Source organism: Ranitomeya variabilis, chromosome 5 (assembly GCF_051348905.1).
Source record: "Ranitomeya variabilis isolate aRanVar5 chromosome 5, aRanVar5.hap1, whole genome shotgun sequence".
Taxonomy (NCBI): Eukaryota; Metazoa; Chordata; class Amphibia; order Anura; family Dendrobatidae; genus Ranitomeya; species Ranitomeya variabilis.
The window spans coordinates 297,551,783-297,571,198 of record NC_135236.1 but is presented as its reverse complement, the minus strand read 5'-3'; the positions used below and the strand labels follow the sequence as shown (position 1 = coordinate 297,571,198).

Genomic DNA, 19,416 nt, shown 5'->3' with positions numbered 1-19,416 from the left:
CCTACGTTGATCCTAGACGTCTCGCGCCAGCCGGAGAACTAACTAACCCTATCAGGGAAAATAAGACCTCTCTTGCCTCCAGAGAAAAGACCCCAAAGTAATACAAGCCCCCAACAAATAATAACGGTGAGGTAAGAAGAAAAGACAAACGTAAGAATGAACTAGATTTTAGCAAAGAGAGGCCCACTGACTAATAGCAGAAAATAGTAAGATGACTTATATGGTCAGCAAAAAACCCTGCAAAATATCCACGCTGAATATAGAAGAACCCCCAAACCGACTAACGGTGAGGGGGGAGAATATCAGCCCCCTAGAGCTTCCAGCAATATCAGGAATCACAAATTGTACAAGCTGGACAAAAATATGAACAAAGCAAAATAACAAAAAATAAGAAAGCAGGACTTAGCTTATCTTGTAAAGAACCAGGACCTGAAGACAGGAGCAAACAGAAATGAACTGATTACAACGATGCCAGGCACTGGACTGAGAATCCAGGAAGTTTAAATAGCAACACCCCAGGCCTAACGAAGCAGGTGAGTACCAACCTGGTAAAAGACAATCCAAGTGCCAAATCACTAGTGACCACAAGAGGGAGCCAAGAAGTATAGTTCACAACAGGTCCCGCTGCGGTCCGGTCCGATGGGTGTTGCCGTCCGGTCCGGGGCCACCCATCTTCTTACGATGACGTCCTCTTCTGGTCTTCATGCTGCGGCTCCGGCGCAGGCATACTTTGCCCTGTTGAGGGCAGAGCAAAGTACTGCAGTGCGCAGGTGCCGGGAAAAGTCAGAGAGGCCCTGCGCAGTGCAGTACTTTGCTCTCCCTCAACAGGGCAAAGTACACCGGAGCCAGAGCCGCAGCGTGAAGACAAGAAGAGGACTTCATTGTAAGATGGGAGGCCCCGGACCGGACCGCGATGCCCATCGGACCATAACAGAACCGGGACCGCCCCTGGGTGAGTATAATCTAACCTCTTTTTCTCATCTTTCAGGCTACATCGGGGGCTTATCTACAGCATTACAGAATGCTGTTGATAAGCCCCTGATGCCGGTGGGCTTAGCTCACCTTCAATTTTGGGGGTGACAGGTTCCCTTTAAACAAGTTGTATGGCTAAGTAAACATTTTTTGAGGATGGCTTAGAAAGGCATAAAATAATAAAGTGATACTCACCCTACAGATACCTCGCAGTTCCAGTATCCTGGTCCCTAGTCAGTCTCTGTACTTTCTGCTTGAGTGACATCCAGAATGGTATTTAACAAAGAGAAATGCAAGATTCTACATCTGGGGAAGAAAACGAAAATTACATATATAGAATGGGAGGAATAGAACTATGCAACAACACGTCTGAAAAAGACTTGGGCATACTAATAGATCACAGACTGCACGAGTTAAGAGTGTGATGCAGCAGCAAAAAAGGCAAACACAGTTCTAGGATGTATTAAGAGAAGCATACAGCCTAGATCATGTGAAGTCATTATCCCCCTCTACTGCTTCTTGGTCAGGCTTCATCTGGAATACTGTGTCCAGTTCTAGGCACCACATTTTAAAAATGACATTGAAAAACTGGCGCAAGTTCAGAGAAGAGCTACAAGGATGGTGAGCGGACTGCAAAGTATGTCCTACGAGAAACTGTTAAAGGATCTGGGAATGTTTAGCTTGCAAAAAAGAAGGCTAAGAGTAGACTTAATAACTGTCTACAAATATCTCAAGGACTGTAGAGGGATCGTCCTTATTCTCATTTACACATGGAAACACGAGAAGCAATTGAATGAAACTGAAATGGAGAAGATACAGATTAGATATTAGAAAAAACTTTTGAAACTTTTGACAGTGATCAATGAGCGGAACAGGCTGCCACGAAAGGTGTGAGTTCTACTTCAATGGAAGTCTTGAAACAGAGGCTGGACAGACATCTGTCTGAGATGGTTTACTGAATCCTGCATTGAGCAGGGGGTTGGACACGATGACTCTTGAGTTCCCTTCCAACTCTAACATTCTATGATTCAGACACAGACGTGATTGCTGCAGCTAATTACTGTCTGCAGTAGTGGTCCACGATAACCAGTGATTGACTGCAGTCATCAACTCCATATGCCGGGAAGATATTGCTCAATCAGCAATTACCAATCCCATCAAATTGAATAGGTTCCATTATTCATCCATTTATTATTTCACGATGAATTACATATCAGCTGGCTGCTCCACATGAAAATCAATTGCTTACATGTTGTAGTGCTTTATTATGTTTAGAAAATCTTGTTTGTCCCACAAGTTTCAAAAGACATTTCTGTTTATGTGTGGGGGTGTAGTTGGAGAACGCGTTACATTCCATGTATTCTTGTGACGTGAGATGCATGCCACAGCAAATAAAGCAATGCCTTTGATATGTATCACTAGGACTCAGAGGTGAATCCCGTCTTTCATGTGTGTATAAACAAGGATGTAGTACAGCTACAAAGTATCTTTCCTGTAAAGAAGTAATATATAAAGGCAACACATTTGGGAACCATAAGCAAGTGAAAGTTTTGGATCGAGGAAGCAAATACATAAACTAACTTGTGGTCACGGCCCTGCAGCCTCACCCTTTGAAGTATGTAAGATCCTGAGGTTCACCTTCCTAAAGGTAGAACAAAGTACAACATTTCAATGTACCGATGAGTTATTCAGAAAAAATGAGTGAAATATAATATGATCTTTTCTTTAATTACATTCCAAATGACTCAAGCCATCATCATGTGAGTCCTATACATACAAAGAGAAAAATTTAAAATGGGTTTTAGATGGGCATTTATGACTCAGATGAATTGGACAAATGATGGATGCTTTAATAATTGCAAGAATGTATTTGCTAATTCCAATGAGCAAGCACATCTTTCAGTTGCAATAGCAGGTGGTTTAGTGGGTCGGGGGTGTGGGGGTGAAAGCAGTTCCAAGTAGAGCCACAAGGTAGCAGTATTGATGCAAACTAATGATATCACACACAAAATTTATAACATGAGTTGTATGTGAGTGCAACAAAACTGCAAGCTAATAACAGGGCGGATATGGAATTAATTAGTCACTTCTAGGCGTCCATTAAATTAAATTTGCACTATTACTTCTGAAGAGCAACACCAATCAAAATTGGTGTGCAAGTCTAGGTGCACCTTTGCTCCAATGCAGCGCAAAAACATGAAGCAACTGTTGGCCTTATTTAATGCCTTGCCCCATTTAGATCGGATTTATTTTGGCCCAATGTCTTTTTCAGGCAACTGTTCCCATCATGCCAGTTCAGGACGGACTTGGAGATCCCTTTGTTGAGTATCAATATCAGACTCAAGATGGGCAACATATTGCACATTTTAGGCGCCAGTTAGATCACCACAGAAGACAAGTTGTCATCTGAGTGGCTAAATACTACGCTTTCTCCTACGCTAGGTGTCCCTGGGCATACGTGCCGATGGAGCCATTGAATATAATTGTGCAGGCGGAGGTGCACTCAGTTGTGTATCATTTTCGGGCATAAAGGCCTACTGGAGTAGATTGCATATGGGTGTCTGCCTACAGTAGGTGCTTATGTCCGTAAATGATGCACGACAGAGCACACGTTGACTCCGTCTGCACCATGATAGTCAATGATCCCGTCAGCGCATATGCCTGAATTTCATTTTGCTTGGTTTGGACGTAAGCCCCGACAGAGCCACTAAAGGTGGGGAAGAACATAGTGTCTAAGAGGCCTTAGTAATAAGAGCAGCCAAAAAATAAATTAGCACCAGCAGCAGATTACTAGCCACATCCCCTGAGATTAGCCAAGCCCTGTTTTTGATCCTTGAATAGTGGGAGACTGAAGTTACCAATATATTAGCAAAGGTTCTCGTGACCTGTAATTTGCTTTAATTTATGGTATGCTGTTGCATTTGAAGAATCAATCAGTAACTTTATAACTGATAAGAAAACTTTCCCTCCTTTATGGTTGAGATCACTGTTCCTCATTCTCTCACTTGTTTTATTTTTACAAAAACTTTCCTCAGCAAAAGCAAAGTTCAAACACAATCTGGAGACTTGCATCAGAGCCGACAGGCGCACCCCTCCCAGGCAAACAATCCTCCCTCACACACTTTGTGAATGGACACTTCCGGCGAGGCTTAGACACAGCAAGTAAATTATTAAATTAAAGGTTACTTAAGAAACAAAAATCTGTAGTGACTATCAAAACATTTGTGGTAACCTATTTTTTTAGGATCCCCACAGGGACCTCAAAGGTTAGACTGTGAAGGTATGGGAACATAAAGTTTTGCGAAAAAGTGTTGGACCCTTTCCTGATTTCCCATTATTTTGCATGATTGTCTCACTTAAATGTTTCATATCACCAAACAAATTTACATATTAACGATAACACAAGTAATCGCAAAATGCAGTTTTTAGATGAAGGTCTTTATTATTAAGGGAAAAAATAAATCCAAACCTACAGGGCTCTGTGTGAAAAAGCGATTGCCTCCTAAACCTAATAACTCGTTGGGCCACCCTTAGCAGCAACAAATGAAAATGTCAAGCAAAGATTACACAGCAACCACAAGATGGATTTCTACACCCCAGGTATCATTTTAATCAGTATAATGGCGCCAACCTGAAACTGTCTGTACTTTGCTTAGCAAAATCCTGATGACAGGTTTGCTTTAAAACATTAACTAATACAATGTTTACATCACCACAAAAATTATGAACCTAGTTTACATTAGATACATTTGGCACAATCTGATAATATCAATGGCAGTTTCTCATGCAGTCTTATAAGTATTGGAGGAGCCAAACTGTTCTCTGCCATCAGCTGCAATATAAAGGTCTAATAATACTAGGCTTTAGCATGTCAAATTCCTTGCTCACCTAAGATAAGTAACGCTAGACGTGTATCAGCAGCTTTTCTGAGTAAACCTGCCCTCTTGGCCAAGTACAATTGTAGAGCGATAGCTGTCTGATGGTTTAAAGGGAACCTGTCACCCCCCCTTGGCGATTTCACGGTATGAGGAACAAATTTCAAAAGCAATTATTTCAGCAGTGCCAGGAACCCGAACTAAAGAGCCACCTTGTTAGAATGCAGCATAAGTGCTGCACAAGGTGGCTTTTAGTTACAAACGCCTGAGGGGGGGGGGGGGGGGTGACAGGTTCCCTTTAAAGCAACCAGTCACCATACAAATGCAGTCCAATCTGCAGGCACCATGTTATAGAGCAGGGGGAGCTGAGCATATTGTGATACCGTATATACGAGTAGTTTTCTGAGAAAGATTCAGTATAATCTGTGATGTCATCATTTAAACCTCTGCTCTTTCTGGGATTTTGGGTCTGGTGGGAGGTTTTATCAGTGACTGACAGCTTCCTCTGTGTAAGAGCACACAGAGACAGATGTCAATCACTGGTAGGACCGCCCACAAAGCTATATATCACTCCACTGCTCTATAACATGGGGCCAGCAGAGTGGACTACATTTTCAAGGTGACAGGTTGTTTCTTCAGAACAGCGAGATCTCGTGATAATCTGGGCAACGTCGCAGTCTTAATGCAAATGTGGCCTTGGAGGGTTGTGGGAAACCACACAATATATTGGGTTCCCTCAAGTTTGGCCCACACTGACTATAAAATCAGGCAGTTTTGGGACAGTTTCCTTTATTATTTTTAATTACCATAGGCTTATTTAGAAAAGTATTTTGTAAATTGCTGCCTATTCTTTTCTTAACTAAATAAAACAGTAATAAACTATAGATGCTCTTTAAGTGGTTGTCAAGTTAACAAATAAGTTAAAGAAGCACTCCCACTTAGATTTTTTTTATTAAATGTGTGTATATATATTCATGCAATGTAGTGTGAGTGTATTACTATGATCATCTACCATCGCTCTGTCCTGTGTCCAGCTTCTCAGTGACATCCCTGCTTGCAGACTGGTCGGGTAACACTGCGCTCTGTATGACCCAAAGGTGACATTTACAATGTAGGCATCAGAACGAGACTCCTGCATGTGAGATACCTAGTCGCAATTGTGGTGCTGTTACTCAGAAGCAGAGAAGAACGGCGCTGCACACAGGAGAGAGCAGCGGTAGGTGAGTATATTAATACACTCACATGCATGTATGCACACATTTAGTGAATAAATATCTTAGCGGGAGTGCTTCTTGAATAGTATGGAGTTTCATGTTTAGGATCCTCACTCCCAGAGTGGAGAACGGATACAAAAAGAAGGACCTGTCCTGTCTTGCATTGGTTTAAACTGAATACTGTGCAACGCCCTATTTTCTCTTTGGTAGCGCTGCAGGGAAACGGAACAATTATTGCCAAGTTTCCTCCACAGAAAACAGCTGGTTGATGAGAGTTTAGTCAAGGCACCTCAAGGATTAGCCAAAAAGTCAAAGCAAAGAGCCCCTTTACGGGATCAAGTTGAATAGCCATTTGCAGGTTGAACCAGAAAAAAAACAAATGTCACTACCCGATCCACTATAAACCATATGTATCCACACTATGCACTAACTGTGCAGCTGCGTGTGATTACTTACTAGTGCCAGTTATGCAAACATGAAACTGGCATATTTAACACAGTTTAATGAGAGCGAACCATGCTCAGTGATCTGAAATAAATCTATTTCGCCTCAAGAAATTAGGTGCTGAAGTATAAAAACTTAGTGAGTCATCAGCACCAAGTAAAAGAACAAGAATCCCTGGTAATCTAACACTTTGTTACACCACTTTTTATGCTATAGTCTTTTAAACATATTCCCTGTTCTGCTGTGAGGGTAACAAGTGAGAAGGCAGATGTTGTCCTGACATGTTGTCTGAAGTCAATATGTCACTATGCCCTTTTGGGCAATGACCCAGGACAAAATTACTGGGTAATCCAGGTTGCAGGTAGCTGTCAACCAATGATTTTTTTCACGGAGATACTGTATAAAATATAAGGAAGTATCAAAACTATTAACTAGATGAAATGGCTTTTTGCCAATAGCCACCAATCACAGACCATCTTTCATGGAAAAGCCCTGTGTCTAAGTCCCTAGTGACAGCAGAATGGCTTGATGCCCCCCTTGCCTTGGCACTCGGCACATTAGCAGCCAATATCCCCATTGGCTACACTCCCGGCAAGTTGTATACTTGAGATAAAAGTGTAAACCGTGCTAACTTCTGATCTATTGCCAAACCACAGATACATTCTTTATGATGGTTTTCCAGTTTGTAGATAAAAAATATTATCTGTCCATAACATTTTATAATAAAAAAATCACACTGGCAACCATGAGAAGGTCTAAAGAAATCGCACTAAATTTGGGCCAAATTGGCAGTGTGTAATAAAAAGGAGTGTGACTAGAACTATTTAGTGGACATTTCTATATGTCACGCACAATATGACATTTTTTGGTCAAGAGAATGAGACTTGCACTTGTTTACTGAGACTAAGCCATAGATTGTTAGCATACGTTACACAGATTGTTAACAGAAAACAAACTTGCGTGATGTGCAATGTTAAAAGACCGCAAAACTGGCAACATGCTTGCCGATCGGCAGCCATTTAACACAGGCAGACCGTGTTTCTAATGAGCACTGGAACCATCTGTAATGGATCATTCAGTTGCACATAGGACACCATTGTTCTTGGCAGCCAGGCCCTGTTTTTACAAAACGACATGCTGCCGAGAACAATGTTCATTTGTGCAAAACAAAAGATTATGTCACTTGATGAACGGGAAATTTGCTCGTTAATCAGGTGATGAGCAGCGTGTTGAGACAGCAGAATTATAGTAAAACTAGTGGACCTTTACAGTTGTGAACAACAATATGAAGATAAAAGCGACACCTACTTATGGAAATATGGCTTTAGCTTACAATCAATCCCTATTGCAGACATCAGTAATATGTTACATGCACACAATGATGCCAGTCTCACTCCAGGTTTCAGAAATGATCTAAATGATAATGATCCCCTTACAGTTATGACACATTTTCCATACATACTAAACACAGAACTACAGTCAGAGCAGAACATCTAAATTAGAAATCAACACATATATCAAGAATGACAATGTGTGCGAGCAGGACATGCTAAAGTATACTAGAATGAGTAAGGAACTAACTGCCCTAGAGTAATGCAAAGAAAAAAAAAAAAGAGAGGGGGCAACCACAAAAAAAATGCCCAAAGCTATTTTTTTAAGGTCTTGTAACACAATTACACATTCATTTTATTTTCTGGCAACTGACTGGGAAATTAAAGTATACTATTAAAGGTGAGGGCCTTGGTAAGAAGTGCATGCCGCTTCCAGATACTATACTTAGTGAGTTTGCTGGTAAACATCACATAGGAGACATCGAGACTGCTGTATACATCACATAGGATAGGGCTGGTGCATATACACTGACAAGCAAAACAGTTACACATTTTTTACTTTTAGGCTCCATATGTCAGAATCTACTACTGCTTCGAATGTGAGACTATCATCATGATATAGATAATCAACTTGGCTATCTCATACATAAATTTAACCTGTAGCTATTTAGCAAATGATAAGTTATGCAGATTCTTGTCATGTCACTGCATTGTTACTTTTTTTGCTCCTGAGGGTGGAAAAATCTTTTTCTATATACTACAAAATACAACTTGTTCTCACATTCCCTAATAGCTCAGTGTGTTATTAGGTTGATTCCCAAGCAAAAGGTCACTGGTTCGAATAAAGGAGCAGCCATGAAGAAGATTTCCCAAGAAAAGTGTAGCATCAGTATGCAGCTCATCGATAGCAGTCTCTCGGCCAAGGAAATTGCCAAACTGCATCATATGATTCCCATGATAGTGGGAAGAATGAAGTGAAGTCAAATAGAGTTTGTCCATCCATTCAAAAGCCAAGAGGTAGACGTCCAGGCAAAATATTGGAATCAACAATTCAGCTCATCACAAGGTCAATCAGTTCTGGAGCGACAAACATGGAAGTGGAGGTGGCTTGTATGCTCCAAAATAAGGGTTAAGATAGGAGCATAGCAAGGTATGTGCCCCCGGTATCTCTACCTTTTGGGGTAATCCGGGGGACAGGAATAGCCTATGGCACCCCCTAGTTTGTGGAATTGGGTAGGTGCCCAAAGTCCTTAGTCAATGCGTGACATCAAGTTTGCAAAAAAAATACAAAAACTGGACATTAGAAGATTGGAGAAATGAGATGAGAGTCAATAAACTAGGCTCTGATGGGTGCAAAGGGGTCAGGAAGAAACAAGGGAAAAGGGGACTAATGGATCGAGAAATTCAAGGAACTGTCAAGTTTGGTGGAGGAAACCTGATGGTGTTTCACATTAAAAGGCATTGGATACTTAACCAGGATCGATGGTGGTCTCAATGCTGAACAATATGTGAGTATCCAACAAGACGAGTTACTTCATACACTCGCATAATGAGTATGAAAAGGATGACAGTGTTCCAGCAGGACAAGGACCCAAAACATATATCGAGATTGGTGAAGAAATTATTCAATGACAATGAAGTAGAGGTGCAGGATTGGCCCCACAGTTCCCAGGCCTCAACCCAATCAAACACTTGTGGGTAGAGTTGAAGAAAAAAAATGTATGCATACCCAAATGAGTTGACCAATATGCACCAAAAATAGGAACATTTAGAAGAGCCCTGGGATCAGATTTCCGTTGAGACATGTTTGAATCTGATCGAGAGCATGCCCAGAAGGATTCAGGCAGTGTTGAAAGCAAAAGGTGGATTTACAAAATACTAAAAATTAAAATTTAGATTTTTAGGAGCAAAACAGTAACAATGCAGTGACATGACAAGAATATGCATGAATAATCATATGCTTAATTGTTGCAAATCAAATTTTTGTGTGAGATAGCCAAGATGATTGTCTATAAAATTATGATAGTCCCACTTTCGAAACAGTAGTGGATGGTGAGATATGGAGCCTGAAAATCAAAAGTTCACAACATTGTTATCCTTTTGCTCGTCAGTGTACATCACATAGGAAACACTGATGTGTATGCATCATATGAGACATTGGAGATGGTGCACATACATTACATAGGAGAAACTGGAACATATACATCACATAGGAGACACTGGGGCTGGAGCATAATCATTAAACAGGAGAAACTAGGGCTGATGCACATACATTACATAGGAGACACTGGGACTGGTGCATAGAGGTTATTGGGAGACACTGGTACATAGAAATTAAATAGGAGAAACTGGGCTGTAGAATATACATCACATAAGAAACACTGGGGCTGGAACATATACATCTGTTAGGAGTTGAGTTCCCGCTGCTGCGCAGGGGGAATCTCGAACCATATCTGCTGCAGTCTCTCATTCTGCATCAGCCGCAATGGAGCCTGCTCAGCGGAGACGTCAGTCCCAGCGTCTTGCTCGGTCTCACTCTGTGCAAAGGGTTACTGCTGCTTTTCCAGCTTCTGCCATTGAAGCCAGTGCTGGGCAGCGGCGAGCAGACGCTTTTGGGACTAAGTCCTGCTTTTCCCCTTCTGAGCATGCCCAGGGCAAGATCTCCCATTGGAGATCGAGGGTCACATGCTCAGATACTGCAGCAGATCCCATTGGTCCTCCAGGAAGGTCCTGAAGGTGCTCAACTTCTGTGGCAGCCTCCCATTGGTCCTTCTGGGATGGTCCTGTACATGCTGCAGCTATAAGAGGTTTGCATGGCGCATGGCCATGCGCTAGTATACACTTGTTTATGTGTGTGTGTTGTGAGTGAAAGTCGCTCTTAATCATCCCCTCCCTTGTGTTTGAATGCTCGCGTAAGGAGGATGATTGTAATCTAGCGCCCGACTAGTAACCAACACTGGTACACAAACAGCGTCTATTGCTGTGACCGCCAGTGTGGCGCCGTGCGCTATCACCGCGCTTTCTAAACCCAAGTCTGGGTGGTTAGTGGCGTCCGCCAGTGCGGCATCGCATGCACTCTCGTGCTATTTAATTATTAGTTTTGTTACGTGCGGTACTGCGGCTCTGTGACGCAACAGGGTTCGCCTATTTCACACTGGGTGAAGCTAACCAGTGTGTATCCTCATTGTACTGCCATATAGTCCGTCATTGCTTAGCAGCAGGTTCCATCTCTGCACGGTGGACCCCGGGCTGCGAACGCACCTTATTCCTTTTCTCTAATTATTTGGTGCGTTCCGCTAGCCCTAACATACATCACATAGGAGACACAGGAGCTGCCTCATATACATCACATAAGAGACACAGGGGCTCCAGCATATACATCATATAGGATACCCTGGGGAAGCAGCAAATACATGACATAGGAGACACAGGTGCATATAAATCACCTAAGAGACACTTGGACTGGAGTACATTACATAGGAAACATTGCAGCTGGTGCACATACAACACATAGAAGACACATTGGGCCTGGTGTATGTAGATCATATAGGAGACTCTGGGGCGGCAGCATGTACATCACATAGGAGAAACAGGTGTTGGAGCATATACATCACATACAAGACTCTAGGATGCAGCACATACATCACATAGGAGACACTTGGGCTAGAGCATATGCATCACATAGGATACAAAGGGGCAGCTATCTTCACCAGTTGGACAGGAGAACAGTGAACTCTAACTCCGCCACAAACTACCTCCTTATGCTGGCACTGGCCAGCATCAGGACATAATCCGCCATTGCATGCACCGGAGGAGGGAGTGCTGTATGCATGTGTTCGCAGTGTAAAAAGGAACTAAAAAGCTGGTGGCTGGCAAAACGGGGGCATCGGTCCAAGCACTGTAGTCCACAGAAATTTACCCAGGGGCCCGAAAGAAGAACATCAGTGGGACAGAGGTTCCACACTCCTGCTTTGGAGTCTACAAGCACCATTTTGAAGCTCAACAAATTGCTTGCTGGTTCTGGCAAGCTTCAGTCCACTTTTGCTATTCCCATAGAGCTCATGAATATGCTTGACTACCTGGCAGCAGGTTTATTAGTCCTCTAGTGATAATCTCCTGCTGATAAAACTGTTATTTTGTCAACACTACACTATGCAGCCTAGTAAGTGATACATTACTGGAATCAGGGTCTCTGCCCCTACATCATGATGCCCTTAGAGCAGGTGGTAAAAATCTGGTGACAGATTCCCTTTAATTGGAATATTCAAAAAGTTCAACCTTTTTTTATTAGAACACTATTATGTCATGTCAGAAATGTCATGAGACCTTTACCAACGCTAACAATCAGAGTGTCTCAAACCCTGTTTGTGTCACATTAGTGGCATTGTATTCATGGTTATTTTCCTCTAGAATAAATGGAAGTTATAAAGCAGATTGTCAGGTAGTGATTAAGGACTGTGGGTGCCAATCCCTCGATCTAGGGGCGCCATAGTCTATCCCTGTCCCCCCGATTACTCCTGAAGTAAAAAGATCCCTTAGTCCAGGGGTCTCAAACTGCATTCCTTGAGGGCTGCAAACCATACGTGTTTTCAAGATTTCCTTAGCATTGCACAAGGTGCTGTAATCATTATGTTTGTAGGTGACCAAATTATCACCTGTGCAGTACAAGGAAATCCTGAAAACATGACCTGTTTGCGGCCCTTGAGGAATGCAGTTTGAGACCTCTGCCTTAGTCTGTTTCTGTAGGCTCCACAATCATGGGACTGCTGACTTCTGACTTGACAGATATCCAGAAAGCAGTCATTGACACACTCCACAAGGAGGGTAAGCCACAAAAGCTCATTGCTAAAGAAGAGTGTTGTATCCAAACATATTAATGGAGAGTTGAGTGGAAGGAAAAACTGTGGTAGAAAAAGATGCACAAGCAACCGGCATGACCGCAGCCTTGAAAGGATTGTTAAGAAAAGGTCATTCAAAAATTTTGGGGAGATCGTATTCCTTGTGTCAAGCCACTCATGACCAATAGACAATGCCACAAGCATCTTACCTGGGCCAAGGAGAAAAAGAACTGGACTGTTGCTCAGTGGTCCAAGGTGTTGTTTTTTAGATGAAAGTAAATTTTGCATTTCATTTGGAAATCAAGGCCCCAGAGTCTGGAGGAAAAGTGTAGAGGCACACAATCCAAGCTGCTTGAAGTCTAGTGTGAATTTTCCACAATCAGTGATGGTTTGGGGAGCCATGTCAACTCCTGGTGTAGGACCACTGTGTTTTATCAAGACCAAAGTCGCAGCCGTCTCTCAGGAACTTTTAGAGCACTTCATGCATTCCTCTGCTGACAAGCTTTTTGGAGATGGAAATTTCATTCCCCAGCAGGACTTGGCACCTGTCCACACAACCCAAAGGACCAATAGCTGGTTTAAAAACAACAGTATCACTGTGCTTGATTGGCCAGCAAACTCGCCTGACCTTAACACTAGGGTTGAGCGACTTTTGCTTTTTTAGGATCGAGTTGGGTTTTGTGAAACCCGACCTTCTCGAAAGTCGGATCGTGTGAAATCGGCCGATTCTACTGTAAAGTCGGGTTCCGGACCGGAACACGAAACCCAATGCAAGTCAATGTGGATTATTTTTTACATTTACTTAATATCTCTCTCTCTCTCTCTCTCTCCCCTCTGTGCAAAGCATATGTTGTGTTTGACTGCGGAAATCACTGCAGCCCAAACGGTAATATGGCTCTATGACGCCGCAGAAACCAGGCCGGAACCTATGTCATCACGCTGCCCACACTCCTTAATTGGCTGAAAAAATGGCGGGGAAGGCGTCATACAAAACGCGAATTTGGCGCCAAGATCGCCGACCACGTGGCCGATCCCACGCTGGAGTCGGGTCGGGTTTCACGAAACCCGACTTTGCCAAAAGTCGGCGACTTTTGAAAATGAACGATCCGTTTCGCTCAACCCTACTTAACACCATAGAGAATCTATGTATTGTCAAGAGAAAGAGGAGAGACATCAGACCCAACAATGAAGACGAGCTGAAGGCTGCTATCAAAGCAATTTGGGCTTTAGTAACACCTCAGCAGTGCCACAGGCTGATCGCCTCCATGCCACGCCACATTGATGCAATAATTGATGCAAAAGGAGCCCAGACCAAGTATTGAGTGCATTTACTGAACATACATTTCAGTAGGCCAACATTTCCAATTGTAAAATTATTTCTCAAGCTGATGTTATTAAGTATTCTAATTTACTGAGATAATGACTTTTGGATTTCATTGGCTGTAAGCCATAATCATCAACATTAACAGAAAAAACACTTGAAATAAATCACTCCGTTTCTAATGACTCTATATAATATATGAGTTTCACTTTTTGTATTGAAGAACTGAAATAAATTAACTTTTTGATGATATTCTAATTTTGTGAGAAGCACTTGTATGTGTGGAGAAAAAAGGGCACACAATTTCAGGAATAAAAAATCTTGCCAACCATTATGCATGGGGTGGATCAATCATGTTTTGGGGTTGTTTTGGAGCCAATGGCACGGGGAAAATTCCATGGGTAGAGGGAATAATGGATTCAATGAAATTTCAACAAATTATTGATGCAAACGTAACACCATCTGTAAAAAATACTGAAGATGAAAAGGTGGCTTCTACAAATGGACAATGATCCTAAACACACATCAAAATCCACAATAGACTACTTCAAAAGGTGCAAGCTGAAAATTTACAATGGCCCTCACATTCCTGAGATCTGAACATCATTGAAAATACGTGGCTAGACCTCAAAATAGCAGTGCATGCAAGACAACCCAAGAATTTCACAGAACTAAAATAATTGTCCAAGGAAGAATGGATGAAAATTGCTCAAACAAGAAATGGAAGACTCTTGGCAGGCTACAAAAAGTGTTTAAAAGCAGTGATACTTTCAAAAGGAGGTGCCACTAGGTACTAACCATGCAGGGTCCCTATACAGTACAGACCAAAAGTTTGGACACACCTCCTTCTCATTTAAAGATTTTTCTGTATTTTCATGACTATGAAAATTGTACATTCACACTGAAGGCATCAAAACTATGAATTAACACATGTGGAATTATATACTTAACAAAAAAGTGTGAAACAACTGAAAATATGTCTTATATTCTAGGGTCTTCAAAGTAGCCACCTTTTGCTTTGATGACTGCTTTGCACACTCTTGGAATTCTCTTGATGAGCTTCAAGAGGTAGTCACCGGGAACGGTCTTCCAACAATCTTGAAGGAGTTCCCAGAGATGCTTAGCACTTGTTGGCCCTTTTGCCTTCATTCTGCGGTCCAGCTCTCCCCAAACCATCTCGAATGGGTTCAGGTCTGGTGACTGTGGAGGCCAGGTCATCTGACGTAGCACTCCATCACTCTCCTTCTTGGTCAAATAGCCCTTACACAGCCTGGAGGTGTGTTTGGGGTCAATGTCCTTTTGAAAAATAAATGATGGTCCAACTTAATGCAAACCGGATGGAATAGCATGCCTCTGCAAGATGTGGTGGTAGCCATGCTGGTTCAGTATGCCTTCAATTTCGAATAAATCTCCAACAGTGTCACCAGCAAAGCACCCCCAACACCATCACACCTCCTCCTCACGGTGGTAACCAGGCATGTAGAGTCCATCCGTTCACCTTTTCTGCATCGCACAAAGACACGGTGGTTGGAATCAAAGATCTCCAATTTGGCCTCCTCAGACCAAAGCACAGATTTCCACTGGTCTAATGTCCATTCCTTGTGTTCTTCAGCCCAAACAAGTCTCTTCTGCTTGTTGCCTGTCCTTAGCAGTGGTTTCCTAGCAGCTATTTTACCATGAAGGCCTACTGCACAAAGTCTCCTTTTAACAGTTGTTGTAGAGATGTGTCTGCTGCTAGAACTGTGTGTGGCATTGACCTGGTCTGTAATCTGAGCTGCTGTTAACCTGCGATTTCTGAGGCTGGTGACTTGGATAAACTTATCCTCAGAAGAAGAGGTGACTCTTGGTCTCCTTTTCTGGGCGGTCCTCATGTGAGTCAGTTTCTTTGAAGCGCTTGATGGTTTTTGCCACTGCACTTGGGGACACTTTCAAAGTTTGCCCAACTTTTCGGACTGACTGACCTTCATTTCTTAAAGTAATGATGGCCATTCGTTTTTCTTTACTTAGCTGCTTTTTTCTTGTCATAATACAAATTCTAACAGTCTATTCAGTAGGACTATCAGCTGTGTATCCACCAGACCTCTGCACAACACAACTAATGGTCCCAACCCCATTTAAAAGGCAAGAAATCCCACTTATTAAACCTGACAGGGCACACCTGTGAAGTGAAAACCATTCCCGGTGACTACCTCTTGGTAGAAAAGGTGAACGGATGGACTCATATATATATACTGTATATATATATATAATCTTTATCTTTAAGCCTTTTAGGGATAATGTCATCTGCAATTTGCTTAACTGTTCACAATAATTTTGACCAGGGGTGCCCAAACTTTTACACTGTATGCTAATTTCTTTCGCTCTATGAGGACATGTCAGAAAATGGCTGTGTCAAAAAAAACATTTGTGTAAAGGTTTTACATACACAATCTATACCTAATTGCCAATGTCGTGTTAAATGCAAAAGAAGTGTTGTTTCACAGGGTTTTTTTATGTGTTAAAAAGTAGAAAATATGAAGCAATTTTGGTGTAAGCTCTGTTATAAAGTACTGGCAAACTATCATTGATATTAAACCCCTCATTCCTTTTCTTGCAGGAATTAGATGAAATACATGATATGACAAGATAAAATCCACTTTTCATTATTAAAATGCATGTTCATGAGATTAATCATCAACCAAAGAATGCATTTGTCAATGAAGTGGAACTGTAGAAATGCATCCTGTAATAGTCACAATCTTCCTAACATGCCTGAATTATGCATCATTTCTCCCTGGGAGCCTTTCCCAGAACAGGTGAATTTCATAAAGAAAACATCTTCTGCACTAGATTAATTAATAAAACAATAATGCCAACTCTACCAGGCATATTGTCCATGTTCTTCACAGGTTAGGTTAACATATTTCTCCTATATAATTAATTTGGACTCCTTTTTTAAAAATAATCTTTTTCAGCTTCTTCGAAACACAAACAGCAATTTACAAATGTTGTATAAGTAAAAAATAGAACTGTACAAGCAGAAGAGTGTCAAAATTTGGTAACGGTTTGTATTTCTTTTTACCAGTATATAAACAATACATAAAAAGATCATGATATTGGAATCCTAAATTATTTAGCAAAGAGTCACATTCTCTAAATATTTAAAAGATACCTATACTCCTTTTCTGTAGCAAACTAGAGTCATTGAAGAGCATAAACATGTCTTAATTTTGGTGTTACAATTTCAAAGAAAAGAAAAAGATGTTACTCTTACTGTTACTCTTACCAGTAAATCTGTGAGTGTCATTGACTAAGCAGAAGCATCGAGTGAAGTGTTACTTCTCAGTCTTAAGAAAATGTGAGGAAGAGACGAACTGCACAGTCTTTTTCACTTCTGGTAAAAAAAAAATAAAAAAAAATAATGCTGAGTGCTATGTTAGCAATCCAATGAGATCTGAGCTTTCACATAAGATCTAGAGAAACAAAAGAGTTTGACATAAATGGAAGAATAAGGACTATGCATAAAACTACTTTTCTAAATAAAGAGCATTTTGCTCAATTCAGACTATGAAATGTCATCAAAAACTCCAACGACTCACTTTTGCGAAAAATTCTAAATCACAATTAACAACTAAACTTTTCTCAGAAACATAGCATAGTAGGAAAACACACTTACACAACCGATACCTTTAGTTCCCATATCTCTCAATCTGGTAAACTTCTGTTTAATTACATATTGGTTCATGAAAACTGCATCCTATTCCACTGACCATTGAGCTAATCCTAATCATTTAAAGAGTAACTGCACATTTAGAACATTTTTGACATTTCATAAAGGCATGTAAGAAGTTTTGCTCGAGGACCGGGTGTTAGGACCAGCATAGGATGCTAAAAAGGGGGTATGAGCGCTCATCTGAGCACTGCTCGCACCCAAGACTGAGGGCTGGCTCTGAGACTTTCTATTAAGTCAGCCTACAGTTTGGGGGTTCAGCAGTGCTCATCTCAGTGCTTCTACCTCTCTGTTTAGCAATAACAGCACCCACACCCCATTGATTAAATTCTCTGACATGTTTCTTTGACATGACAAAATGTTTTCTGAAAGTTCTTTACTTTTTAATTTTATCAAAATAAAAAAAATTACATTGTAAGAAATTTAAAAAAATGTCCAGAGAGAACTAGTGATGTGTAATAAATTACTGATTATATAGGTAATGCTTGGGTGTAATGCGAGTATATTGGGTGTGCTTGGATAGTATGTTCGAGTCCCTGTGACTGCATGTTTTGGAGCAGATAGACATCTGCAACACATGTGGGGATTGCCTAACAAACAGGCAATCCACACAATGTTGTGCTCAGTGTCAGAAAGCTAGATTTGCGTCTCAGGTCATGAGTCTTCCAGCAGAACAATGACCCTAAACATACTTCAGGAAGCACCCAGAAATGGAAGGAAGCAAAGTGCTAGAGAATTCTGAAGTGGCCAACAATGAGCCAGGATCTAAATCCCATTGAACACCTGTGAAGAGATCTTAAAATTGCTGTTGGGAGAAGGCACCCTTCAGATATGAAAGACCAGGAGCAGTTTGCAAAAGAGTGTTCTAAAATTCCAGTTGAGAGGTATAAGAAGGTTCATGACAGTTATAGGAAGAGATTGATTGCAGCGCTGAGATCTCATCTCCCGAGATGATGCCGAGATCTCCATATGCGCAGGCGCCGCCCCCAGCAGCCATTTTCCTGGAGTCCACCGCATAGGAAACCATGTAACTGCGGGGGCTCTGGGCTTTCACAAAATGTTGGCAGAGCCCCTGCAGCACCGAACAGCCGCAGTGGCGCGCCACACATCCGAACACCCCCTCATCCCAGCCTGCGGCCTGTAGCAATGCTCCACTCTTGCCTCCTTCAGCAGCGACCCTGCTTCACCGCGGTCGGTAAGGTATATTATAAGACGCGACTCCATTTTCTCCCCAAATTTGGGGGGAAAACTGTGCGTCTTATAATTTGAAAAATACGGTAATTCCAATAACTTTCTGGGAGAAATCCTCCATTTTCTGGAACATTTTCAAGTGTGCCAACACTTTCGGCCATGACTGTAATTGTATGAGGGCTTCTGTTTTGCGTGATGAGTTGTAGGTTTTGAATGACACTGTTAATTTTACTATATCATGTACTCAGCAATGGGAAAAATATTCTAACAGCGGTGGTATGATGAATAATATGCTATCCCGACATTCATTTTTAGGTTTTGGTTCTATGGCGTTCTTTGTGTGGAAAAAATTACCTGGAAACATGATTCTCAAGGTCAGTATGATTATAGTGATACCAAAGTTGCACATATATGTTTTTTAGATTTAACCCCTTCACCCCCAAGCCCGTTTTCACCTTCATGACGGTAATGGCTCTGCAACACATTCTGAGACTGTTTTTTCGTGACATATGGTACTTCAT

General features: G+C 41.6%; 1 protein-coding gene and 1 long non-coding RNA gene across 2 annotated transcripts in view; one reads left to right on the top strand and one right to left on the bottom strand.

Annotated features, from left to right (window-relative positions):
- TSGA13 (testis specific 13) overlaps nucleotides 1-19,416 on the bottom strand; it is a 566,886-nt gene that overhangs the window by 285,081 nt on the left and 262,389 nt on the right. The window contains exon 2 of the mRNA XM_077264456.1: nucleotides 17,261-17,368. The gene's annotated coding sequence lies outside the window, so the exon portion shown is untranslated. The remainder of the gene's footprint in view (nucleotides 1-17,260; nucleotides 17,369-19,416) is intronic.
- Nucleotides 1-19,416, top strand: part of LOC143775845 (uncharacterized) — a 105,904-nt gene that overhangs the window by 44,670 nt on the left and 41,818 nt on the right. Inside the window, exon 2 of the long non-coding RNA XR_013215716.1 lies at nucleotides 19,211-19,269. This is a non-coding gene — a long non-coding RNA (uncharacterized LOC143775845). The remainder of the gene's footprint in view (nucleotides 1-19,210; nucleotides 19,270-19,416) is intronic.